The 23,003-nt window shown below is 42.4% G+C and overlaps 1 long non-coding RNA gene across 2 annotated transcripts in view; it reads left to right on the forward strand.

Annotated features, from left to right (window-relative positions):
* Nucleotides 1-18,175, forward strand: part of LOC102157952 (uncharacterized) — a 46,838-nt gene extending 28,663 nt beyond the window's left edge. The window contains exon 3 of one of the 2 annotated variants that reach the window (XR_001298223.3): nt 15,372-18,175. This is a non-coding gene — a long non-coding RNA (uncharacterized LOC102157952). The remainder of the gene's footprint in view (nt 1-15,371) is intronic. The other variant, XR_014812272.1, reaches the window with a different exon arrangement.
* The last annotated feature ends 4,828 nt before the right edge of the window (nt 18,176-23,003 follow it).

Raw genomic sequence — 23,003 nt, forward strand, 5'->3', positions numbered from 1 at the left:
TAGTTCCTGTGGTTTAGTTAAGAAACCGAGACTGAGAGAGACAAGTGAGGAGTCAGGTACGGTGCCTGCGACACGTGAGAAAGCGCAGTGGCGATGGGAGCGCAGATAGAGATGCCCCTCACCTCTGGGGACAGGAGGAGGAGGAGCTGGATCCTGGGCTGACTCTTGAAAGCGCGGTTGACTGGACTGGGGGCTGGGATGCATAACATCGGGGAACAGCAAGCAAGAGCATAGAGGTCTTGGAACCTGCCCAAGGATCGGCATACTGGATTAGAGAATTATATCACAGAAAGGCTGAGGATGCAAATACACCTGCCACGGTGAAGGGCCTTGGTAAGGGGTTCACATTTCATCCTTAAAATCATTAGCGTGCCATTAAAAGGTTTTGCATCAGTTACTGAGGAATAGGATCCGATTGCTTTCCGGGAATGCTCATGTGCTGCTCTGTGGATGTTGGATCAGGATGGGGCAGAAGTAGCCAAGGAAGCCAGCTTAAGAGGCTGCTGCAGCCATCCAGCAAGCCTTTGTGAAAACCTGGTAGGAGCAGTAGGGGTGAAGAGGAGCAGAAGATCCGGAGAGGGTGTTAAGCGGCTGGTTCTTTGGACGAGGGATGGGGTCAGGGGAAGGGAAACGTCGTTTTAAAAATTACTCTCTCTCGAGCTTTTGATCTCCAGAAAGATGAAGTACGGTCTTTTTACTCATCTCTGTACCAGTCTGGCCACTTGGACAAAATAAGCCTTCAATTTGTTAGTCGTTGAATCAAACTTCCTGGGTTTCTATTAGAAGCTGAGGTTCCAGGTACTTTCCACGGTGCTCTCAGAATACCCTTGGCTTTCAAGTATATAAAGCTGTTAGGAGAGCTAATTTACAGCTCTCAGAAGGGCCTCCTGTTTTTGTTCGTCTGCCCATTTAGCAGCTTCTTACTGGATTAATGGCCTGCTGCATGAATCATGGCCACTACCCGCACAGAATTAAGTGCTAACAGGAGGCTTCAGGAGAGCAATCTCTGGTGCCGACTGGAGCCCCCAGCAAAGGTCAGCCACAGTTGAACCCTCTACCCCAACACACTCCCCCCCCCCCCCCCCGGTCTCTCACTGGCATCTGTAGTGGACGTGTTTATACTCATTCTGGAGAAAGGCCTGCCGTTCGTGTCCGCCCAGCTACAGTCCCCAAAGAAATTCCTGCAGCACTGCTGCTGGAAGCCTTTTTAAATCATTCTATGACTGACTGAACAGCAAAGCACTGTGCTTCCGAAATGCTGGGTACAAATGGATAGCACGCTGGCTTCCCGAAGGCAGAATACCTGCAAAGAGCTATGCAGGAATGGCAGGGGTGGCGGCAGCAGGGAGTCATTCAAGAGGGAGAGGTCACTTGGGGCTGAGCTGGACAGAGATAGCCTGGCAGAGATGACTTGAGATGGGTTTCTAAAGACAGGATTTTACTGGTGTTGCCTGGTGGCCTGGCAGTTAAGGATCCAGTGTGTTGTCACTGCTGTGGTGCAGATTCGATCCCTGGCCCAGGAACTTCCACAGGCTGTGGGCGCAGCCAAAAATACAAAAATTAAAAGCCATAAAGACAGGATTTCGCCAAAGTTTTGCAAGGAATGCTATTGGCGATTTGGGGCTGGATGATTTATTCATGCTTCATGCATGGTGCAACAATCCAAAATGCTCCCTGACACACGTGCGCGCACACACGTTTCCAAATCCCCCCTGGAGGGCTGTACTTTACTGGATAGCAAAGGGGACCGTGCAAGGGTGATTCAGATGGAGGAGAGCAAGGTGTGGAGGGGGCCACGTGAGGCATTCACAGCCCACTGGCGGAGCGTTGGGGTTGTGGTAGAAGGTGAGAGAAGAAAACATTTAAAACAAGCTAAAAAAGAGGTTTATCCTCAATGCTATTCACAACATGTCCAAACGGCCCCCAAAGACCACACTAAACACTAATGTCAGGTTCAATTAAGAAGTCAAAGGCATGTGATAGATGGAGTATGAGCTCTGAACTCAAACCTAATTTGAATCCCAGCCTCACCACTTACTAGCTATTTCCCTGGGCAAATACTCATGTTCTCTGAGCCTGCTTTAACAGCTTCACAATCGAGATCATCCGTCCTCAAAGAGTTGTTGGAATCTCATCACGCAGGAGGATGTCATTGAGAGGACGTGACCCCTCTTAACCCTCAAGTGGCATCCAAGCACTCAGAGGCTCCTCATCCTCTGTTCCCCTGTTCCTGGAACATAAATTCTGCCCACTGTTCCTGTACTAGGAGCCACTTCAAGGACATAGCCTTGAGAAAAGTGTTTTGTTGTTGTTACTTGTTGGTTTTGCTTTTTAGGGCCCCACCCACAATGAATGGAAGTTCCCAGGCTAGCGGTTGAATCAGAGCTGCAGCTGCTGGCCTACACCACAGCCACAGCCACACTGGATACAAGCTGCATCTGTGACCAACACCACTGTTCACAGCAATGCCAGAGCCTTAATGCACTGAGTGAGGCCAGGGATGGAATCCATATTCTCATGGATACTAGTCAGGTTCTTTACCAATGAGCCACAGTGGGAACTCCCGAGAGCTTTATCGAGACCATCTAGACAACACTGACTGAACTCTATTAAGGCTTTTACACAAACTTCATATTCTGGTGGGTAGGTGAGGAGATTTACTCGTGTTGCAGCCAACTCAGGCAGACCTTGTGTGTAAGGTCCCTTGCTTATTAAAACCGCCATCTACCAATCCGCAGTGAACTGCCTCTTTCTTTGGTCTTTCCTTGTTCTCTGCATATGGAGACCAGTTTTCATTTTCACCAGGGGACTCCTGAGGATGCAAACCAACACCTCAATCTGATATTAAAAATATTTGAGCCTTGGCGTTTCCGTCGTGGCTCAGCTGTCAGCAAACCCGACTAGTATCCATGAGGACGCAGGTTCAATCCCTGGCCTTGCTCAGTCGGTTCAGGATCTGGCATTGCCGTGAGCTGTGGTATAGGTCCCAGATGTGGCTCAGATCCTGCGTTGCTGTGGCTCTGGCATAGGCTGGCAGCTACAGCTCCGATTCAACCCCTAGCTTGGGAACCTCCATATGCCGCGAGTGTGTCCCCAAAAAGACAGAAAGACCCACCCCCAAAAAATTGAGCCTTGAAATAACTACTTTGTAAATGAATGTATGTTCTACCAGTGTATTGAATTTTTTAAACAGGTCCTCTAAATTTTGTGGTATTTTGTTCATACTTGGAAGTCCTGCTCTTTTTCATGAATCAAGGTAATATTTATACTAAAAGTGTCCCGTTTGGTGAATGTTTGTGATTTTGTACAAACATTTAATCACTACCATGATTACAAAACAGAATGATTCTTTCACCCCAAAAAGTTTCCTTATACCCATTTGTATTCAGTTATCTCCCCTCACCCTGGCTCCAGGCAACCATTGATGGAATTTCTTCATTACAGTTTAGCATATTATAGAATTTCACACTAATGGACTCATACAGTTTGGAATCTTTATGTTTGACGTTTCTCGCTTAGCACAGTATTTTTTTAAGATAGATCGTATTGTTGTCTATATTAATATTTCCTTCCTTTCTATGGCTCAGTAGTTTTCCAGGGTCTGGATACACCACACTCGGTTTATCCATTCAAAATCAATGGGCACTTGAGTTGTCTCCAGTTTGGGGCTATTATGAATTAAGCTGCTACAACCATTCACATACATGTTTTGTTTGGTCATTTTCATTTCTCCTGGGTGAATACCCAAAAATAGAATCTCTATTGTATGGTAATGAATCCTTAACTTTTTAAGGCAATGCCATACTGTTTGCCAAAGTGTCTGTTTTTCCATTAGCAATGTCTGAGAGCTCAAATTGCACCACATCCTTGCCAACACTTGGTAACATCAGTCTTTTTTATTTTACCCATTCCAGTGTATTTTGGTATCTCATTGTGATTTTATTGATATTTCTCTGATGACCGGTAAAGTTGGGTGTCTTTTTGGGTGCTTATGAAAATTTTTAATCAAAGTATTTATCAAATGAGATGCCAAAATGGAAGCAAGGTTTGGAAACAGGGAGGCTTGAAATCTGTCTCTTCATAAGCACAGGAGCTACTGAATCAATTAAACAATGAGCCCCCCAAATGGTGTACAATATTAATATTGAAATTCTGTAATTGCATTTTGGGATATCTCAACTTGCAGGATGAATCATTTGCTGAAGCACCTATTTTTAATTGGATAAATTTATGTTCTGTACTGGAATGAAATGAAATTTAGGAGGCCTGTAATTATGCAGAATCATAAGTAGAGACAAGTTGTTTGATGAGGTTTTTCTTGTGAAATATTTGTTGAAGAAAGGCACTCTGAAGGCAAAAAAAGTGAGCATCTGTGAAACTATTTGGGCTGAAATATTTAGACATTTCAATATGCAGAAACTTAAAATTGTTAATATTCTTGTTTTAGTTTGCCAGGGCTGCCATAACAAAATACCACAGACAGAGTGGCTTAACAGAAATATATTGTCTCTCGGTTCTGGAAGCTGGAAGCCTAAGATCAAGGTGTCCACAGGTTTATATTCTTCTGAGGCTTCTCTCTTTGACTGACAGATGGCTGACTTCTGGCTGTGTCCTCGCCTGGCCTTTTCTTTGTGCTTATACCTCCGGGTGTCTCTCAGTGTCTTAATTCCGTTTTCTTATAAGGACACCACTAAGATTGGATGAGGATCTATTCCAATGATTTCATTTTAACTTAGTCACTCTTTAAAGATCCTATGTCCAGGAGTTCCCAACATGGCTCAGTGGAAACGAACCCAACTAGTATCCATGAGGCTGCCAGTTTGATCCCTGGCCCCACTCAGTGGGTTAAGGATCCAGCGTTGCTGTGAGCCGCAGTGTAGGTCACAGACACGGCTGAGATCTGGTATTACTGTGACTGTGGTGTAGGCCGGCAGCTGTAGCTCTGATTCAACCTCTAGCCTGGTAACTTCCATATGCCACAGGGGTGGCCCTAAAACAAAGAAGAAAAGAAAAGCAAGACCCCATATCACATTCTGAAGTGCTAGGGGTTAGGCTTCAACAAAGGAATTTCAGGGGGATATAATTCAGCCCACAGCAGTCTCTCATTTAGCGGACCAGTTCTGACCTCTCTTTTACTTCCACGCAACACAGGAAAAAACACAGAAATGGGCCAGAAAGTAAACACCCTCTGCCCTGCGACCCACAGTCCCCTTTGTGCTCTGTGCTTTCCACAGGTCAGCATGGACCTGCCAGGCCACCAAGTCCACAATAATATCTACCTAACCCTCTCCCATTAGCATATTTTTTAAGAATAGTTTTGTTCCTTTGGTTTACAAAAGTAATATATGCTCATTGGAGGAAAAAAAAGGACCAAACACTAGTGAAGTGGACAGAAAAAAATAAGATCACCTCCAAAAAGACACCACCCCATGACAGCCACTGTACACATTGCTTTCTGTCCATCAAACTATTGTGTCTATGCAAGTACTTGTGTGCTTTTTAATATAAAAGAATAGAAATCATAACATATATAATTTTTCATCTTTGTTTTTTCTCTTTAATATATTTTGGATACCTTGCCCTTTCAATAAATAGATATCTTAAGACCTGTCAAAATTCAGCCTAGTCACCTGTGCCCCGACCCAGGGCTAGGTTTTACTCAGACTCATTGAAATAAGGTGGAAGTTTCAGGCCCCAAAGAGGCAAAGACCACTAAATGTTAAGCATTAAAGAGTGCAGGCTTTAGTCCAGAGACTTCCAACTCTCTGCCTGAAGGTGAGACACACGATTACCACGTGATGCTGGGCCCATGTCAGAGAGGCTCAGGGAGCGATTCGGGAGCTCATGACAGGCAGCCCCTTGTGTCCTGCAGGCTCGGGGAGAACTGCCTTTCCAAGGTGGGAGCTGCCCTTACTTCTCTTATTAACCCTCCTCCAGACCAAAAGTGTGACCCTTGGCCACTCCCAGCCACACGTCTCTTCTCTCATTTGGGACACCGAGGGCCGGCTTTCTTCCCCTAGTTCCCAAAGGGACACATAGAAAGCAACTCAACACAACCTCCATGGAAGAGGAACGATCGAAAAGGAAGGTGCAAGTATTACACTCTCTCCTCCTTTGATTCAGAGCCCATCCATCTTCTGGAAATGAGGCTGGAGTTGCATAAGAAATAACAGATGTGCGTCCTACTCCGTGAGTTCCATCTCGACAGGAAAGAAAAAAATTACAGGGTAAGAGACTCATCAGCCAGGGCATATAGTTTTAAAGTTATGATAACTATTTCTCGTCTGCTCTGTAGAAATGTTTTAGCGGTCCGTATCATTCAGTTACCTTGGGTCTGTACCTAAGAGTGAAACGGAGTCTCATTTGGTAAATCTAGGTTTAACGTGTTGAGTTACAGTCAGATGGTTTTCCAGAGCAGCCTTGCCATTTTATATCCCACCAGCAATGTATGAAATGAGGTAGGATGCATTCCAGTTTCTACACATCCTCATCAGCTCTTGTTCTGATCTGTCTTTTCCTGTAGCTATGCTAGTAGCTGTGATGTGGTACCTCAGTGTGGTTTTGATTTGCATTTCTTTGGTGACTAATGCTGTGAATATCTTTTCATTGTGTTTACTGGCCATTTGTCTATCTTCTTTTAATGTCTGTTCAAATCCTGTGTCCATTCTTTTGAAATGGATCATTTTTCTTTTTAATGTTGAGGTGTAAGTCTTCTTTATATACTCTGGATAGGACTAATTCCTTATACTATATATGACTTGGAATTTTTTTCTCCCATTCTGTGGCTTGTCTTTTCATTTTCTTAATAGTGTCCTTTGAAGCTCAGAAGTTATAACTTTTGATGAAATCCAATTAATCTAATTTTTCACTGGTTACTATGCCTTAGGTTTCATGTCTAAGAAACCATTGCTTAATTCAAGGACTAAAATATTTAACCCTGTGAGTCTTACAATTTAAACTCTTACATTAGGTCTTTGGTCCATTATGAATTATTTATTATTATTATTATTTCGTATATGGTGTCAGGAAGGGGTCCAACGTCATTCCTTTTTTTTTTTTTTTTTTTTTTTGGTCTTTTTTAGGGATGCATCCACGGCATATGGAGGTTCCCAGGCTAGGGGTCGAATCGGAGCTATAGCTGCTGGCCTACGCCACAGCTTGTGGGGATCCTTAACCCACTGAGCAAGGCCAGGGATCGAACCAGCAACCTCATGGTTCCTAGTCAGATTCTTTTCCCCTATGCTGTGACGGGAACTCCCCAACTTCATTCTCTTGCTTGTGGATGTCCAGTTGTCTCGGCACTGTTAGAAAAGACTAATCTTTTTTCCACTGAATTGTTCTTGGCACCCTTATCAAAAATCAGTTGACCATAAATCGGTTTATTTTCAATTTTGTTCCGTTGATCTATATTCTATCCTCATGCAAGTGCCACACAGCCCTGATTAAAATACTTTTGTAATAACTTTTGAAATCAGAAAGGGTAGGCCCTCTAAATTATTTTTTTTTTTTCGGGATTGTTTTGGATATTCTGGGTCCCTTGCATTTCCAGATGTATTTTTCTACTATTAATTCAAAAAGTATTTTCTGTATTAAGGATAGTAACCTTTTATCTATTAAGCATATTACCATTTTCCCTTGTATATTGTTAATTTTTTCTATTCAGTAGTTCCGATGTTTAACAAGTTTGTTAATCTATTAATCTTTCACTCACCGTGTGGCAATTTGGCTGTAGCTAACTCTTTGGAACCTCAGTCTTTGTTCTGCCTAAACCTACGATAGTCATTTAACCCTCTCATCCTTGATCACTGTGAAACCCCGACTCGACTCTACCTGTGTCATAGCATTTGTTGGTCTCTTCTTAGGTATATAGTGTGAAAGATTGAAAATAGCCAAGAATTCCTTGACACTCCTCCCATCAAGAGATGGAGTCAGGGAGTTCTTATCGTGGCTCACCTGTGAATGAACCCAACTAGCATCCATGAGGACGTGGGTTCGATCCCTGGCCTCGCTCAGTGGGTTGGGGATCCAGCATTGCCACGAGCTGTGGTGTAGGTCACAGATATTGCTTGGATCTGGCATTGCTGTGGCTACGGCATAGGCCGACAGCTACAGCTCCAATTGGACCCCTACCCTGGGAACCTCCATGTGCCATAAGTGAGGCCCTAAAAGACAAAAAAAAAAAAAGAGAGAGAGAGAGAGAAAGATGGAGTCCATGTTCCCTCCCCTTCAATTTAGGTGTGCTCCGTAACTGTGTTCATCAATAGAATACGATGAAAGCTCACTCTGAGCCTGGGCTTAAGCGTTAAGAGAGTTGGAAGCATTCACTTCCATGGTCCTTGGAACATTCTCTGGGAGCCCTAAGCTGCCATGTGAGTCTGACTGACCTGAGACTACTATGCTGGAGAGGCTTCTTGTGGGAGCTTCCCACAGCTGAGGGTCCCAGCTTAAGCCCTTCCAGGAAACTGGACAAGCTAGTGAAGCCTTTCAGAGTAGTTATCCATAAGCTAAACACCACTGAGTGACCCAAGCGGACACTCATGACGTAGAATTATCATCCACCTGAACCTGTCTGAATCCAAGAATCACAAAATCATGAGACAGAATTAAATATTGTTTTAATTTTGGTAGTAATTTGCTTCAATAGATAACCAGAAATTGGCCTAGGCTAATAGCCACCCAAGTACCAGTAAAAGAGATGGAGAAAAAAAAGCATATAATCCATTTTTTTTTTTCTTCAAAGTTTTCCTGGAGTTCCCTGATGGCCTAGTGGTTAAGGATTTGGTGTTGTTACTGCTGTGGCTCGGGTTAAATCTCTGCTTAAGGAAGTCCCACATTTTTTGGGCATAGCCAAAAAAAAAAAAAAAAAGAAAGAAAGAAAGAAAGAAAGAAACTAGGTTAAGTGACAAACCCAAGGTTGCACAGATGCAAAGGGCAAAGCTGGGATGTCTGGTTTTAAGCCCCAAAACTCTGCCTCCATAGTTCATGCTCTTTAAGACAACTAAAGGGAGGAAAATTCTGTAGCCTTTGAATTTCTTCTTTTCTACATTTAGGTAATACTTGGTAAATACTTCTGAAGTGTTCCAGCCACTGGACTATGATGTACTAGAAATATAATGGTGAATGAGACATTAGGCACTTGTCCTAGTGAAGCCAAAGTTTTTTCTACTTTTTTCTTGGACAAGGGGATTTATGGTAGAAAACAAGAGCTAGAATAAGCAGGTCCCACCCCTGAGACTTACAATCAACACTGCTACAACTACATCACACTCATTCTCCCAAACTAAAATCAAATCTTACCTACTTCTTAAGACTTTGGATGGGAAAGAAAAAGGTAAGGGAAAAAGAAAGATGAAGATGGAGGAAATGAAATAAAAGCTATAAAAAGCCCAACTGCATGACTCTGCCACTTCTCCTGATTTCAAAGTAGTTAACAGCAGGTACAGCGTAGGCACTGCCCAATCTGATTGACAGCATTTGAGCTCCTAGATCCAGCCATGCCTGAGGTCAACATGGCCTAGACTTTTCAGTTATGCGAGCCAATTATTTCTGTCTTTATGGCAAAGAAGTTAAGTTGAATCTCTGCTATTGGAGTCAAGGAGTCTTGATGTACCTACATATCCTTTCTCTTTTTAAAGTTACAATGCCAAGAAGCCATCATGTGCCCTACGCAGGAAGGGGGAAAGCTCTGTCTTTAAGAAAGGAGAATAGCCCTAGAATAGACAAAAAGACAAAAAAAAAAAAAAAAAAAAAGAATAAACATGAGGAAGGCAAATGAAGCTCATGGAGGATGATATCAATTTCCTAGGCACCAACTGTTGAAATTTCCACGCCTTCTACCCATACTCACAGGCTGAAATTTTTAGAAAAGCATGAATAACAATGGAAGGAGGAATTGGCCACCAGGATGCATGGAGACACCAGCAAATTGAGTATCTTATCTCCACCAAAAAGATTTAGTACTAGAAAGCTGCAGTGAAGTCTCATATCTCTAAAATTCATTACAGCCATAAAAAGCACCACCATATTTTCATGAGCTATTAAAACAAACAGTTGAAAATAAAGCCCATTTGGTATCCAATATCCTTCACATGATCGTATTTTTTCATGTATTTGTGAAGCAACAAAATTTAGTTAACTGCAATACATCTCCTTGTAACTGATTCAGATTTCCACATTCTTTTTTGCATCCTAAAATAATAAGCTACAATTTCTCTAGCCATGTATTTATTTTTTTTCATTTTTTTAAAGTTTTATTGATGTATAGTTGATCTACAAGGTTGTGATAATTTCTGCTGTCCAGCAGAGTGATCCAGTTCGACATGTGCACATGTCCCTTCTTTTTCAGATTCTTTTCCTATGTAGAGCATCACAGAATACTGGGTAGACTTCCCATGCTATACAGCAGGTCCCCATTATCTAGCCATAAAATTTATAAATTACATAGACATGTCACAACAGGAAATGCATGCTCCTTGTTTCTCCTTTTTGCCTTTTCAAACTGTTTTTGTCATTTTTTCAGTTCTTGAGATCTCCGCAAACATCGAATAGCATGGGCATAAGAATAGTATAAAGAGAGTGCGTTAACATTTATTTGGGAGTTCCCGTCGTGGCGCAGTGGTTAACGAATCCGACTAGGAACCATGAGGTTGCGGGTTCGATCCCTGCCCTTGCTCAGTGGGTTAATGATCCGGCGTTGCCGTGAGCTGTGGTGTAGGTTGCAGACGCGGCTCAGATCCCGCGTTGCTGTGGCTCTGGCGTAGGCTGGTGGCTACAGCTCCGATTAGACCCCTAGCCTGGGAAACTCCATATGCCGCTGGAGCGGCCCAAGAAATAGCAAAAAGACAAAAAAAAAAAAAAAAAATTATTTGGAATCTATAATGTGCCCACCTCATCATATGCTATTTTATTTCATTTAAAGCTAACCCATTCTTCTAAAGCAGATGTTAGTGACCCCGTTTTTCTGATGGGAAAGCCTCAAAGAGGCAAAGTCTTTTTTCCAAGTTTAAATAGCTATAAAATAGCTGTGACAGACACTGTTGATTGCCCTTGCCTAACTGTTTCCTTCTTCCTCTTTGCCGGTTGAACATCTCAATAAAGAAGTTGAAAATGCTGAATACACTTTATCCCAAACTTCTTGGCTGCTAGAGCATGAGCTTTGATGCAACCTAGTCAGTGAGGCCTGAGAGAAAGTCTCCTGGGGATCTGGGGGAACGTTTTCTCCCTGATTAGGACATAAAAAGCACATGCACAAGAAGGACTGTTTCCCACTCCTTTTCGTTTCTGGATAAGGTCTTGTAATGATACGATACCCTGGAGCTGTGGCAGCCTTCTTGAGACTATGAGAACACAAACCTGAAGATGAAGTTGAATACTCTGATACACTCTACAGATGGTAAAAAGGAAAAGTGGTCCTTAATGTCATCTTTGAACTTCTCCTTTGACTAACCCTAGAGCCCCTATACCTCAGGACTTAGAATGCCACCTAGTGCATATGAGGTACTTGACAAACATCTATTGAATGAGTAAACAAATGATTTTAACTTTTCGAGATTTGTCTTCCTAAAAGATAAAAGAAATATCTATCAAAGCTAAACCTTCATCTACTCTATGATCCGGCAATTCCATCCCTAGGTATATATACAAACGTGTTATGTGTTCACAATAGACATGTGAAAAAGTGTTCATAATAGCTCCAAACTGGAAGCAACTCAAATGTCCATCAACAGGAGAATGGGCAGATAAATGCTGGACATTTCATGCTTTGGATTGGTGTATAGCAACACAAAAGAATGAACTATTAACACTCACAACAGAATGAAGGAAGCTCACAGAGAAAATATTGAGCAAAAGACAACATCCACATGAAGACATCCTATTGGATTCCATTAAATAAAGTTCAGGAACAGGGAAAACTGATCCATGGTAGTAGAAATGAGTGATTATCTCGAGGGAGGGGCGGTGATCGCTGAGGAACAGGGGCAGGAGAGACGCTCCGGAGGCAGGCGAGGGAAACGGTCTACATTATGGTTACGTGGATTTATACACGTGACAAATCAAGCTGCACACTTAAAATGTATGCACCTTGAAATCGACAGGAACAATGTACATCAACTATAATAGAAAAAATCGAAATCAAAAAAATAAAATAAAACGCATGTACCTTACTGTATAGGTTATACCTCACTTTTTTAAAAAAGCAAAAAAATACGTTTAAGGAAGTATAAGAAACATTTTTTTACTGTGACTTTATTTAGGGAAGGTATTACCTTAAGTTCCTTCCAAAAGAACCTTCCTAATCCCACTATCAAGTAGGCATTGCTATCATGTAGATATGAGACTCAGAGAGATTAAGTTACTTTCCAAGGTCACACAGCTAATCATGGCAAAGCCGAGATGCGAATACAATTTATCTGACTCCAAAGCCCATGGCTCTTTCTCTGTGTTACTTTAAAACAGGCAGGTACCTGCATAGCCGACTTCCCAAGGTCATGAAAAGAATTATCACTGTGACTCAGGAATACTCTTCCAGAGTGTGGATTTTTTTTTTTTTTTTAAATAGAAACTGCCTAAGTAGAACAGAAAAAACTTTATGTAACAAAGAGAGTCATTGCAGAATTTGTAACAGTGAAAAGCTGGAAACAACCTAATTATTCAACAGCATATAATTAACCAAATTATAATGCACATATTCAATAAAATATTATGCAGCCATTAAAAATTATGCTCAAGAAAGCTTATGATATAATGTTCAATGGAGTAAAATGGAATAAAAATTGCATTTACTGTAAGAATACAACCATGAAAAAAAAATTTTAAACTTATGCCTATAGAGGCAAAAGCCTGAGAGTGTTTGCATGTAAAGAACATTAACAATGTCTGCCTCTGAAGAAAGTGATTTGGCAAGGTGGGTGTAGGCATTAGGATGAGTGGAGGGTGAGGGAGAAGATAGGAACTTTTAATTTTTGCTTTATAAACTCTGCATTTGATTTGTTTTACAATGAAGTTGCATTTTCTGACAAAATTTTAATTCATTGAAAACAACTAGGGAGTTCCCATTGTGGCTCAGCAGGTTAAGAACCCAACTGTTATCCATAAGGATGCAGGTTTGATCCCTGGCCTTGCTCAGTGGGGGAAAAGATCCAGCGTTGCTGCAAGCTCCCGTATAGGTTGCTCAGATCCGTTGTTGCTGTGACTGTGGCAAGGGCTCCGTTTCGACCCATAGCCTGGGAACCTCCATATGCTGCAGATGTGGCCCTAAAAAGACCAAAACAAACAAACAAAAAACCCAAAACAAACAAAAAAACTGGAAAGAAATTTGTAAAATACTAACAGTAATTGTCTTTGGATAATAGGATTTAGATGATTTTTTAAAATGTCCTCTTTCACCTTTCTATACTTTTTTTTAATGGCCACATCTGCAGAATATGGAAGTTCCCAGGCCAGGGGTTGAAATGGAGCTCCAGCTGCAGCCCACAGCAACACCAGATCCGAGCTGCATCTGTGACCTCCACAGCATCTTGTCGCAACGCTGGATCCTTAACCCAAGGAGCAAAGCCAGGGATCAAACCCTCATCCTTGCAGAGAAAATGTCTGCTCCTTAACCCATTGAGCCACAACAGGAACTCCTTTTTATACTTTTTAAAGTTTCCTATGATGAGTATATGTTTCTGAAGAAATTATTCCTGAAAAAATTAAACTTATTTCAATGAGATGATGTATTTATTTGAAAGCACTCTGTAATCTTTGAAGCCATTCAATTACAAAAGTGATTTCATTACTATGATAAAACATATTAAATGCTGGAAATGCCATTTGTAAAGTCAAAGGGCAGATCCTCTAACCTACTGCCCATGCACTCAAATTCTGTGCAGGTGCCACCTTCTAGAAGATGGGAGGGAGGCTGGGCAAACCACCACCACCCACCCAGAACAATTATAATGCCTAGAAGTTTTTTCTGGCAAAACCACAGGTGTTAGATTAGAAAAGCAGTTCCTTGGGGCTGTGTTTCACAGCCCAGGCAGCACTTTAGAGTAGCCTGAGAGAAGTTTGTAATGCCCCACCCCCAGAGATTAGAAAGCATTTGTTTGGGGTGAGGCCCAGGTGTGGGTATCTTTTTTAGATGTTTCCCAGTTAATGCTAATAAGCAGAGTGGAGGTGATGCTTTGGGGAGATTCTGAGGATAAATTCTCCTTGCAAAGTGCTGGGAAGAATTCTAAAACCCCTCTGGGATCGTTTAACTCTCTAACCAAAAAACTGGAAAAATACTGCTTTCTTCAAACCAACCTGAGGTTTTTGTTTTTTAAGTAAGAATTTTAATTGCCACTTTCGTCTCTATAATTTACAAAGGTCATCATGGAGATAATCTTATTTGATAATCTCACTGAATTAAGATAATGTATGTAAAGTGCTAACAGATGTAACTGTCTAGACAGTTCTGGGAGGTTCGGTGAGGCAAACGCTATTATTTACATTTTGCCCAGGTGGGAATTGAGAAGAAAAGTTCAGAAGTTTCCCAAGGTCAATTAATAGCAGAGCTGAACCCAGATACCTTCCCCAACTACGACATGCTGGCTTCAAGAACTGGCTTCTATCTTCGAGTTGCCAGTAATATTGCACTAGAACAGAAGATTCAAAAGAAGCCTCGCCTTCCTCCTCTCCCACAGCATCCCCAGCACTTAGAAAGCAAAGTGAATACACAGTGGTCCCTTGGTACGCAAGCGAGATTGATTCCAGGACTCACACAGATAACAAAATCCAAGAATGCTCAAGTCCTGTATATAAAATGGTGTGGTATTTGCATTTAATCTAAGCACATCCTCCCATATACTTTTTTTCTTTTTTTGGTCTTTTTAGGCCACACTTGAGGCATTTGGAGTTCCCAGGCTAGGGGTCCAATCAGAGCTGTAGCCACCAGCCTACACCACAGCCATAGCAACGCCGGATCCTTAACTCACGAAGCGAGGCCAGGGATTGAACTTGCAGCCTCATGGATGCTGGTCAAGTTCGTTAACCACTGAGCCACGAAGGGAACTCCCTCCCGTATACTTTAAATCATCTCTGGATTACTTATAATACCTAATAATCATGTAAGTACTATGTAAATAGTTGCCAGTGTGCAGCAAATTCAAGTGCTTTGGGGAACTTTATGGATTTTTTTCCCCAAATATTTTCGACCCATGGTTGGTTGAATGTGAGGATTCAGTTCCGTCCCATTCGAAGGGCTGCCTGTATTGTTCGAACATATTTTACATGGAGTTGTGCCACCCAATAGCACTGCTGAGAGCAGGGCCTGGACACATGAGTAAGTGTGTATTGACTGAAAGAATGAATGACTGTATCCTCCAAGATAACATTACCCCCGTTTGTCTTAGTCCTTTCAGACTGCTCTAACAAAACGCCAGAGACTGGGTGGCTTATAAAAACAATCATCTATTTGTCACAGTTCTGGAGGCTGGGAAGTCCAAGATCAAGGGGCTGGTATGTTCAGTGTCTGGTGAAGGCTCACTTCCTGGTTCGTGGATGGCACTCATCTCCCTGTAACCTCACATGGCAGACAAGGTGAGGCTGTTACCGGAAAGATGTTACCAGAATCTGGGTTCTTGTTCACCGAGCCGAAGAATGAACTTCGAGAACACACGGGAGGCCAAGCAAGCCAAGTCTTTATTACAGGAGAGCAAACAGCTCCCAGCACAGACTGGGAGGGGGAGGAAGAGTCTCCCTTTACATTGTTCTACGGAGGTTTTTATTTCTTAAGGATGCGGGTACCAACGTGGGGTCTAGACATTGTTCCTGTTTCTGATTGGCCTTGTCCAGCTCCCTATAGCCAGCCTTATCCAATAGGGGTCTTAGAGATGAATATGCCCCCTAAGTTTTATGGCTACTTTGTTCTTTCCCCTAGACTGCAAGTCGCCTTTCCTCTCAATCCTTCCCCATCAGTCAAGGGGTGAGTTAGAGGTTAACATCCACCCACACGTAAAGCAGATATATTTTCTATTAACAACAAGGCCTGTGAATGTTATTTCCTGGAACGCCCAAATCATAGACATTAATCCACAGCTATACCAAAGAATGCATCAAGATATTAATCAGCAACTATAGAAAAGAATACATCGAAGCCCAGGTTCCCACACTACCTACCTAAATCATCATTCATTCATTACTCTGCCTCGAGAGGGCTCTCGGGGGTATCATTTATAAGGGCACTAATCCCATTTGTGAGGGCTCTACCCTCATGACCTGATCACCTCCCAAAGGCCCCACCCCCTAATATTGTCACATTAGTCATTAAGATTTAATATATATATATTTGGGAGTTGGGGACAAAACATTCAGTCTATAGCACCGTTTTACAGAGGAGGAAACTGAGACTCTATGAGGGCAGGTAATGTGCCCGAAGTAACAGAATTTATTCGGGACAGAACTGGAAGGCAAGAGAACTCAGGACAGCCAACTATGTGTTTTTATCAAACATCATACTAAACTACCAACTTCTGTGGTATTTAGAGACCAAGCCGTAAGGACAGGCTCTTAGAGATAATTTATGTGGCAACTCTTCTCTAGAAATTATACAAAGATATTATAATAGGAGGGATATTGAATAGGATTTGGCAGCCGTGATTTGCTATTATAGTGTTTTATTGAAAACAATTCATTTTATTTAAGACTTACTTCCAAAATCCTTAGCCTGATTAATGACAACCTTCTGAAATGATTTTTTTAAAATAAAAAAGATTTTGCTTCCTGAAAAATTCACATAATATAGTCTGTGACTGATCACCACAGTCATATATTTAGATCCACAATTACTAGATACAAATAAAAGAGAGCTGGAGAGAAGATAACATAAATGCTTTAAATCAGGAAAGGAAAAGACCTCTCTAATCAATGTCTTGCAGAATCATTAACCAAAGTCCTAAACTGAAGTTCAAATAATTGAAAAATGAAAATGATCCATCTACTCTTGACAGGGAGATTGCAGTCTTATAAAAAAGTTGAATGCATCTGTGGATGAAAAGAATTGACACCACCATTTGGTAATTGGCTAAATAACAGTCATAAACAAATGGAAAAAATAACCAAATTGAGAATAGAAGTCAGAATTTTCCCCATCTTCTTTAAGAGGTCACAATACTTTGATCTAGAATTTTGATCGCTAAAATCACCAGGTATGTGGAAGAGCACCGCCTATGGTAAAAAGCATTATAATCATCCATCGTCTCTCTGTCCATTCATTCACCCCATCATCCATCCATCCATTCATCTATCCATCCACTAGGTTGAACAACATGAAGTTGCCATTGTTTGATCATTTTTGACTTCTAAGAAAAGCAACTTCCTGTGGTTCAGTATAAAATATTCAATTAATACTTATTGAATGTGCCACCATGTTCAGTGCACTATGCAAGGTTTGGGGAGTGAGGATTGCGTAAGAAATACTCCCCATCTTTACAAATCTCCACTAGGAGAAACGCACACCAATTACTCTTTATAAGAGGGTTAAGGATCTGGTGTTGCTACAGCTGTGGTGCAGGTCGAAACTGAGGCACAGATTCAGCCCCTGGCCTGGGAACTTCCACATGCAGCAGGTGCTATAGGATTATATTGATGTGCTGTATATGCATAGAAAGAACATACAGAAAATTGTGAGTTGGGGAGTCCCCTTATGGTGCAGTAGGTTAAGAACCTGGCATTGTCAGGAATTCCTGTCGTGGTGCAGGGGAAACAAATCTGACTAAGAACCATGAGGTTGTGGGTTCAATCCCTGGCCTCACTCAGTGAAGGATCCAGCACTGCCGTGAGCTGTGGCGTAAGTCACAGACATGGCTCACATCATGTGTTGCTGTGGGCCAGCAGCTATAGCTCCAATTCACCCCCAGCCTGGTAACTTCCATATGCCTCGGGTGCAGCCCCTAAAAAGCAAAAAAAAAAAAAAAAAAAAAAAGAATCTGGCATTGTCACTGCAGCAGCTTATGTTGCTGCTATGGCTCAGGTTCGATCCCTGGCCTGGGCAATTCCATATGCCTCAGGCATGACCAAGAAAAAAAAATTGTCAGTAGGGACATGGTTGGTGGGAGTTTATAAAGTTATTTTTCCTTTTCCTTATCTCTTCTATTTTAAAACGTTTTATTCAATGAACATGTATTATTTTTGTAATAAAAGTTTTTTGAAAATGTAACATGAAGTCTGCAGAATTGATGAATAGTTAAGATATATGTATATGATGAAGGACTTAAAACTTGAAATAGATAAAGCAACCTTATAAATAAGAGATTTAATATAGAAACAGACACTGGTCAGATCATACATAAAAACAGAGTTCTCTTGTGGTACAGCAGGTTAAGGATCTGACACTGTCACTGCTATGGCCGGGATTGCTCCTGAGGCATGGGTTCAACCCCTGGCCTAGGACCCTCCACAAGCTGCAGGTATAGCCAAAGAAACAAAAAACAAAAACAAACAAACAAAAAACAGAGACCACAACTTGCAGCAACCAGTTTGGAAAACCAATCTATTATTTATAGTCACCAACCCAGGCAGCCAATATTCTATCTATAAGTCAGACCACTATTTCTATCAACTGGTCCAGGAAGCCAAACAATAATCTCTATAGCAACTGGCCCCAAACAGTTAAGACTTTATTAATCTCTGAGCTTCCCTAATTTTTGTCCCCACTTTGAACTTAGGACCAACCAGAGATAGCCCAATATGTGCCCCTAACCAACCACATGGGATGTCTTGCTTCTCATGAGCTTGCCTCAGCTTCCCCAAGCCAACAGCCTCCAACCGGGGCACGCCTGAAGCCTCCCTTGTTTTACCGTAAAAATTTCCCACTCCTCTGCCAGCCTTTCAGTCTCTGCCAAAAGGCACTAATGGTGGCTGACTCCCTTGTTATAGCAGTCTATAAATAAAGACACCTTGCCTCTTATATGGTTGGCCTTCACTTACTTCCACAGAAGAGAAAGAGAAATGAACTTGGGAATGAGCTTAGCACAGAGAATGCAAATGACAAAGGCATATACATTTATGAGAAATGGGCAACTCTCCACACCCCACAAATCACAGGGACTAGCCGGGTTCTGAACCAGCCCCAGGAACATGAAGCTGTTTTACTTCTTTGCGTTTCCTTTTTCACACCCTCTTTCAGCATGCTTTACCCCCAACTCCTTAACCTGAAAAGGAAAATCTGGAGCCACCATATGCCTCTGCTTTGGTTTGGTCTTTGAAGGCTAAGTTGGAATCAGGGAGACGTTAGGAACCAGATTTTATCACTAGAATATCAACTCCATGAGGGAAGGGAGCATGTCTGTTCAGCCTCCTCCACGTGCCCAGTTGAATGATTGAAACAAACATATGGATGCATCCAGGGCATAAGCTCTCTGTGGTACCTGCAGGAAATCAACTCAAATGACTAGATCATGTCGAAAACCTATTTTGCTTCCCTGAAGTTCCTAAACCAAGGCACATTCAGCGAATACCTCTGGTCCAAGCCATCAAATGTGGTCCAAATAGACTAGCCACATGGGAGGCAAATATTGGGGTCATCACTCCCTCATAACTTGTCCTATGATGTTCAGTGCTCAGTTGGATGTAGCTGTGTTTCTAACTCTTTCTTTGGCGCTCGCTGGATAGTAAACATGAATCGCTATTAATAATAATTTTCCACTGCACGTCCAGGACAATCCATCCAGAGAAAATTGGAACTTCTTCTTTGCTGAGGTCCAGTCCCATCAATTTGATGCTCATTTTATAGAAAGGCCATTGAGCAAAATTAATGTACCCAAACAAATAGAGTTTGTCCTTGTAACTGATTCTGAGTATGACAGGAAACAAAAGGGCTGCCTTAATGGCCTCCTCTGGGAAATTTATTTTCAGAACATTGAGTTATTTTCTTCTACTTGACCAGATTAGATTAAACTCCTAGTGAAAGAAAGAAACTAAAACTCAGTGATTTTCATAGAAATCACTTTGAGATCTAGCTTCATTTAAATTCACTTGTTATTGTTCAAGTCAAATAATGTTATAATCTTGGGGTTATTTTACTCCTTTCCATTTGACACTTTTTGTCCCGTTTTTTTCACACTGACCTGAGCATGTTTCACTCCCAGCCTCTTAACCTGAAAAGGAAAATCTAGAGCCACCATATGCCAGCAATGAGGGAGCCTGAGTATCTTTAAAATACTACTTACTGTACTTTGCCATGAGATAATACTTTGGATTACGATCCAAAACTCTGGCTGTCCTTTTTCTGCTGTATTGGACACATCAGTCAGGGAACCTGCCTCATTCTTAGTCGCCCGGCAGGGGTGGGGTGGGGTGGGAGGGTCTCCCCCACAGCCTCTGGGATGTTCTATTCCACTCTGAAAACTTGCCAAGAGAAGGCTTAAGTGAGCCCATGTTACCCATAAACAGCTGCCAAAGTCAGGAAGTTGTGAACAGATGGGAAGTTGTTGCTGAGAAGCAGCAGGAGGGGAGCAGAAGAGATGGGGCAGAGCAGAGCCAGCAGAATGGCAGGGAGCTGGGGACTCCTTGCTGCTGAGGGGTAAGGGAGAAGCTTAGTTCCTGATGAGGTTTCTCTCAAGTTCAGCTGGATGACAGTTCAGGTCACACGGACTTCCTATCATCAGGTGTATACTTAAAAAAACCCAACTGCAAGAACCTGAATGTGCTTCTCTCTCTCTCTCTCTCTTTTTTTTTTTTTTTTGTCTTTTAGGGCTACACCCACAGCGTATGGAGGTTCCCAGGTTAGGGGTCGAATCAGAGCTGCAGCTGTGGGATCTGAGCCGTGTCTGCAACCTACACCACGGCTCACTGCAATGCCAGATCTTTAACCCACTGATCGAGGCCAGGGGTCGAACCCCCATCCTCATGGATACTGGTCAGGTTTGTTAACCACTGAGCCATGACGGGAGCTCCTGAATGGTGCTTCTCTTTTTTAATACAAAATAGATGAATACCCGCCCCCAAACCTCTTCACATTTGGTAGATCTTAATCTTCCTGTCCAAAGAGGAGTCACGAAACTGAGAGGAACCAGAAGGTATAGGTACGAGTTCTAATCCAGCTCTGCTTCTGATTTGTGGGTCATCATAAGGAAGGGATTTAGCACCTCTAAACCTAGTATTTCAACCATAAAATGGAGTTGGACCAGATGCATTCTCTTGGTCATTTTTGTGGCCACACCCACAGCATGCGGATCCCCAGCCAGAGCTTAGACCCGCACCACAGCAGTGCCCTGAGTCAAAGCAGTGACAACATCAGGTCCTTAACCCACTGAGCCACCAGGTAACTCCTCACTTGGTAACTTTTTTTTTTATCATTTACTTATAGATGTATATTTTTCTGCTGTACAGCAAGCAGGGTGACCCAGTTACACATACATGTATACATTCTTTTTTTGCACATCACGTGTTCCATCATCAGTGACTAGACAAAGTTCCCAGTGCTACACAGCAGGATCCCATTGCTGATCCATCCCCCAGGCAACATTCTGCATCTATTTTTTGAGTGCCTGCTGTGTGGAAGTTCTGTGCTGGCCGATGGGACATAACAATGATCCAAGCACAGGTTTTGCTCTTTGGGCTTATATTCTCGTTGGCAAAAAAATTATTACAAAGTCGTATGATGTTAGTTCTCTGTTAGAGATAATTCACTTGGAGCCATTGAGGAGGGGCCCTTATTCCAGTTGGGGAAGGAGACCCTCGCAGAAGCTTTCCCGGGAACACTGAGGTCTAGATGAGGATTGGGCATGTTCTAACTAGAGATGGAAAGAAAAGAATGGTCCTTGTGATGGTTAGTTTTGTGTGTCAGTTGGGTATGCTGCCCAGTTACTTCATCAAACACTGATCTAGGTATTGTTGAGAAGGTATTTTGGAGATGTGGTTAACATCTGTAAACCGGAGTTCCCATCCGTGGCTCAGTGGAAACGAATCTGACTGGTATCCACGAGGATGCAGATTTGATTCCTGGCCTCGCTCAGTGGGTTAAGGATCTGGCGTTGCCATGAGCTGTGGTGTAGGTCACAGATGCGGCTCGGATTTGACATGGCTGTCGCTGTGGTATAGGCCAGCAGCTACAGCTCTGATTTGACCCCTAGCCTAGGAACTTCCATATGCCGAGGGTGTGGGCATAAAAAAAAAAATCCATAATCAGTTAACTTTATGTAAAGGAGATAAAGTGGGTGGGTCTCATTCAGTGGGTTTAAAGGCCATAAGAGCAAAAACTGCATTTCTCAGAGATGCAATTCGAGACTACAGCATCAAGTCCTGCCTGACTTTCCAGCCTGTTGGCCTGCCCTACAAATTTTGAACTTGCCAGTCTCTACAATGGCATGAGCCAGTTTCTTGAAATAAATCTTTCATATCCTATTGGTTCTTTTTCTTTGAAGAATCCTGACTGATACATGCAGGCACACACACAAGCCCTTAGATGGAGAGGAAGCCAGAAGGGTGGGTTAAAGACAATGGGAATGGCAGGGTCCAGAACTGGCAGAGCCTTGTAAACCCAAATAACATTTTGGATTACATTCCCAGCATTTTGGGAAAATGCTGAATCTTTAAGCAGAGGAGGAACATAACTGGAAATGCAATTTGGGAAGGCCAGTCCAGCTGCTCTACAGAAAAGAGATTTGAGGTAGAAGGCCTTGCCGATACCTTGGGTTGCCCGTCCAATATCTTTTCCTCCCTTACCCCTTATAGGCAGAATTATAATACGGTCTGCTGTCTGTCTATTCAAGGTGACTCAGGAAAATGGGATTATATATTCCTGCCTTGGAGAATAAATTCTGATTGGCCCAAGTCAATATGATGGTCCATTCTCTTTGTCTATTGGTTCCATAGCAGGCATGTGAACCAGACCCGGCCATTGAACTTTGAGGGGAGGCTTATCACGGGAGACTTCTGAGAGAGGCATCCTCATTTGTAGGAATGCACTGGGAAGACAATACCTTTCTGCTTTTGCAGTCATCACTCACTCATGAGATTGGCAGCCCGAGAGGGAAGCCAATAAA

The sequence above is a fragment of the Sus scrofa genome, chromosome 8, assembly GCF_054392235.1.
Source record: "Sus scrofa isolate SSC_HxYL_T2T_F1_AM1 chromosome 8, Sscrofa_HxYL_maternal_Yorkshire_Landrace_v2.0, whole genome shotgun sequence".
Lineage (NCBI taxonomy): Eukaryota > Metazoa > Chordata > Mammalia > Artiodactyla > Suidae > Sus > Sus scrofa.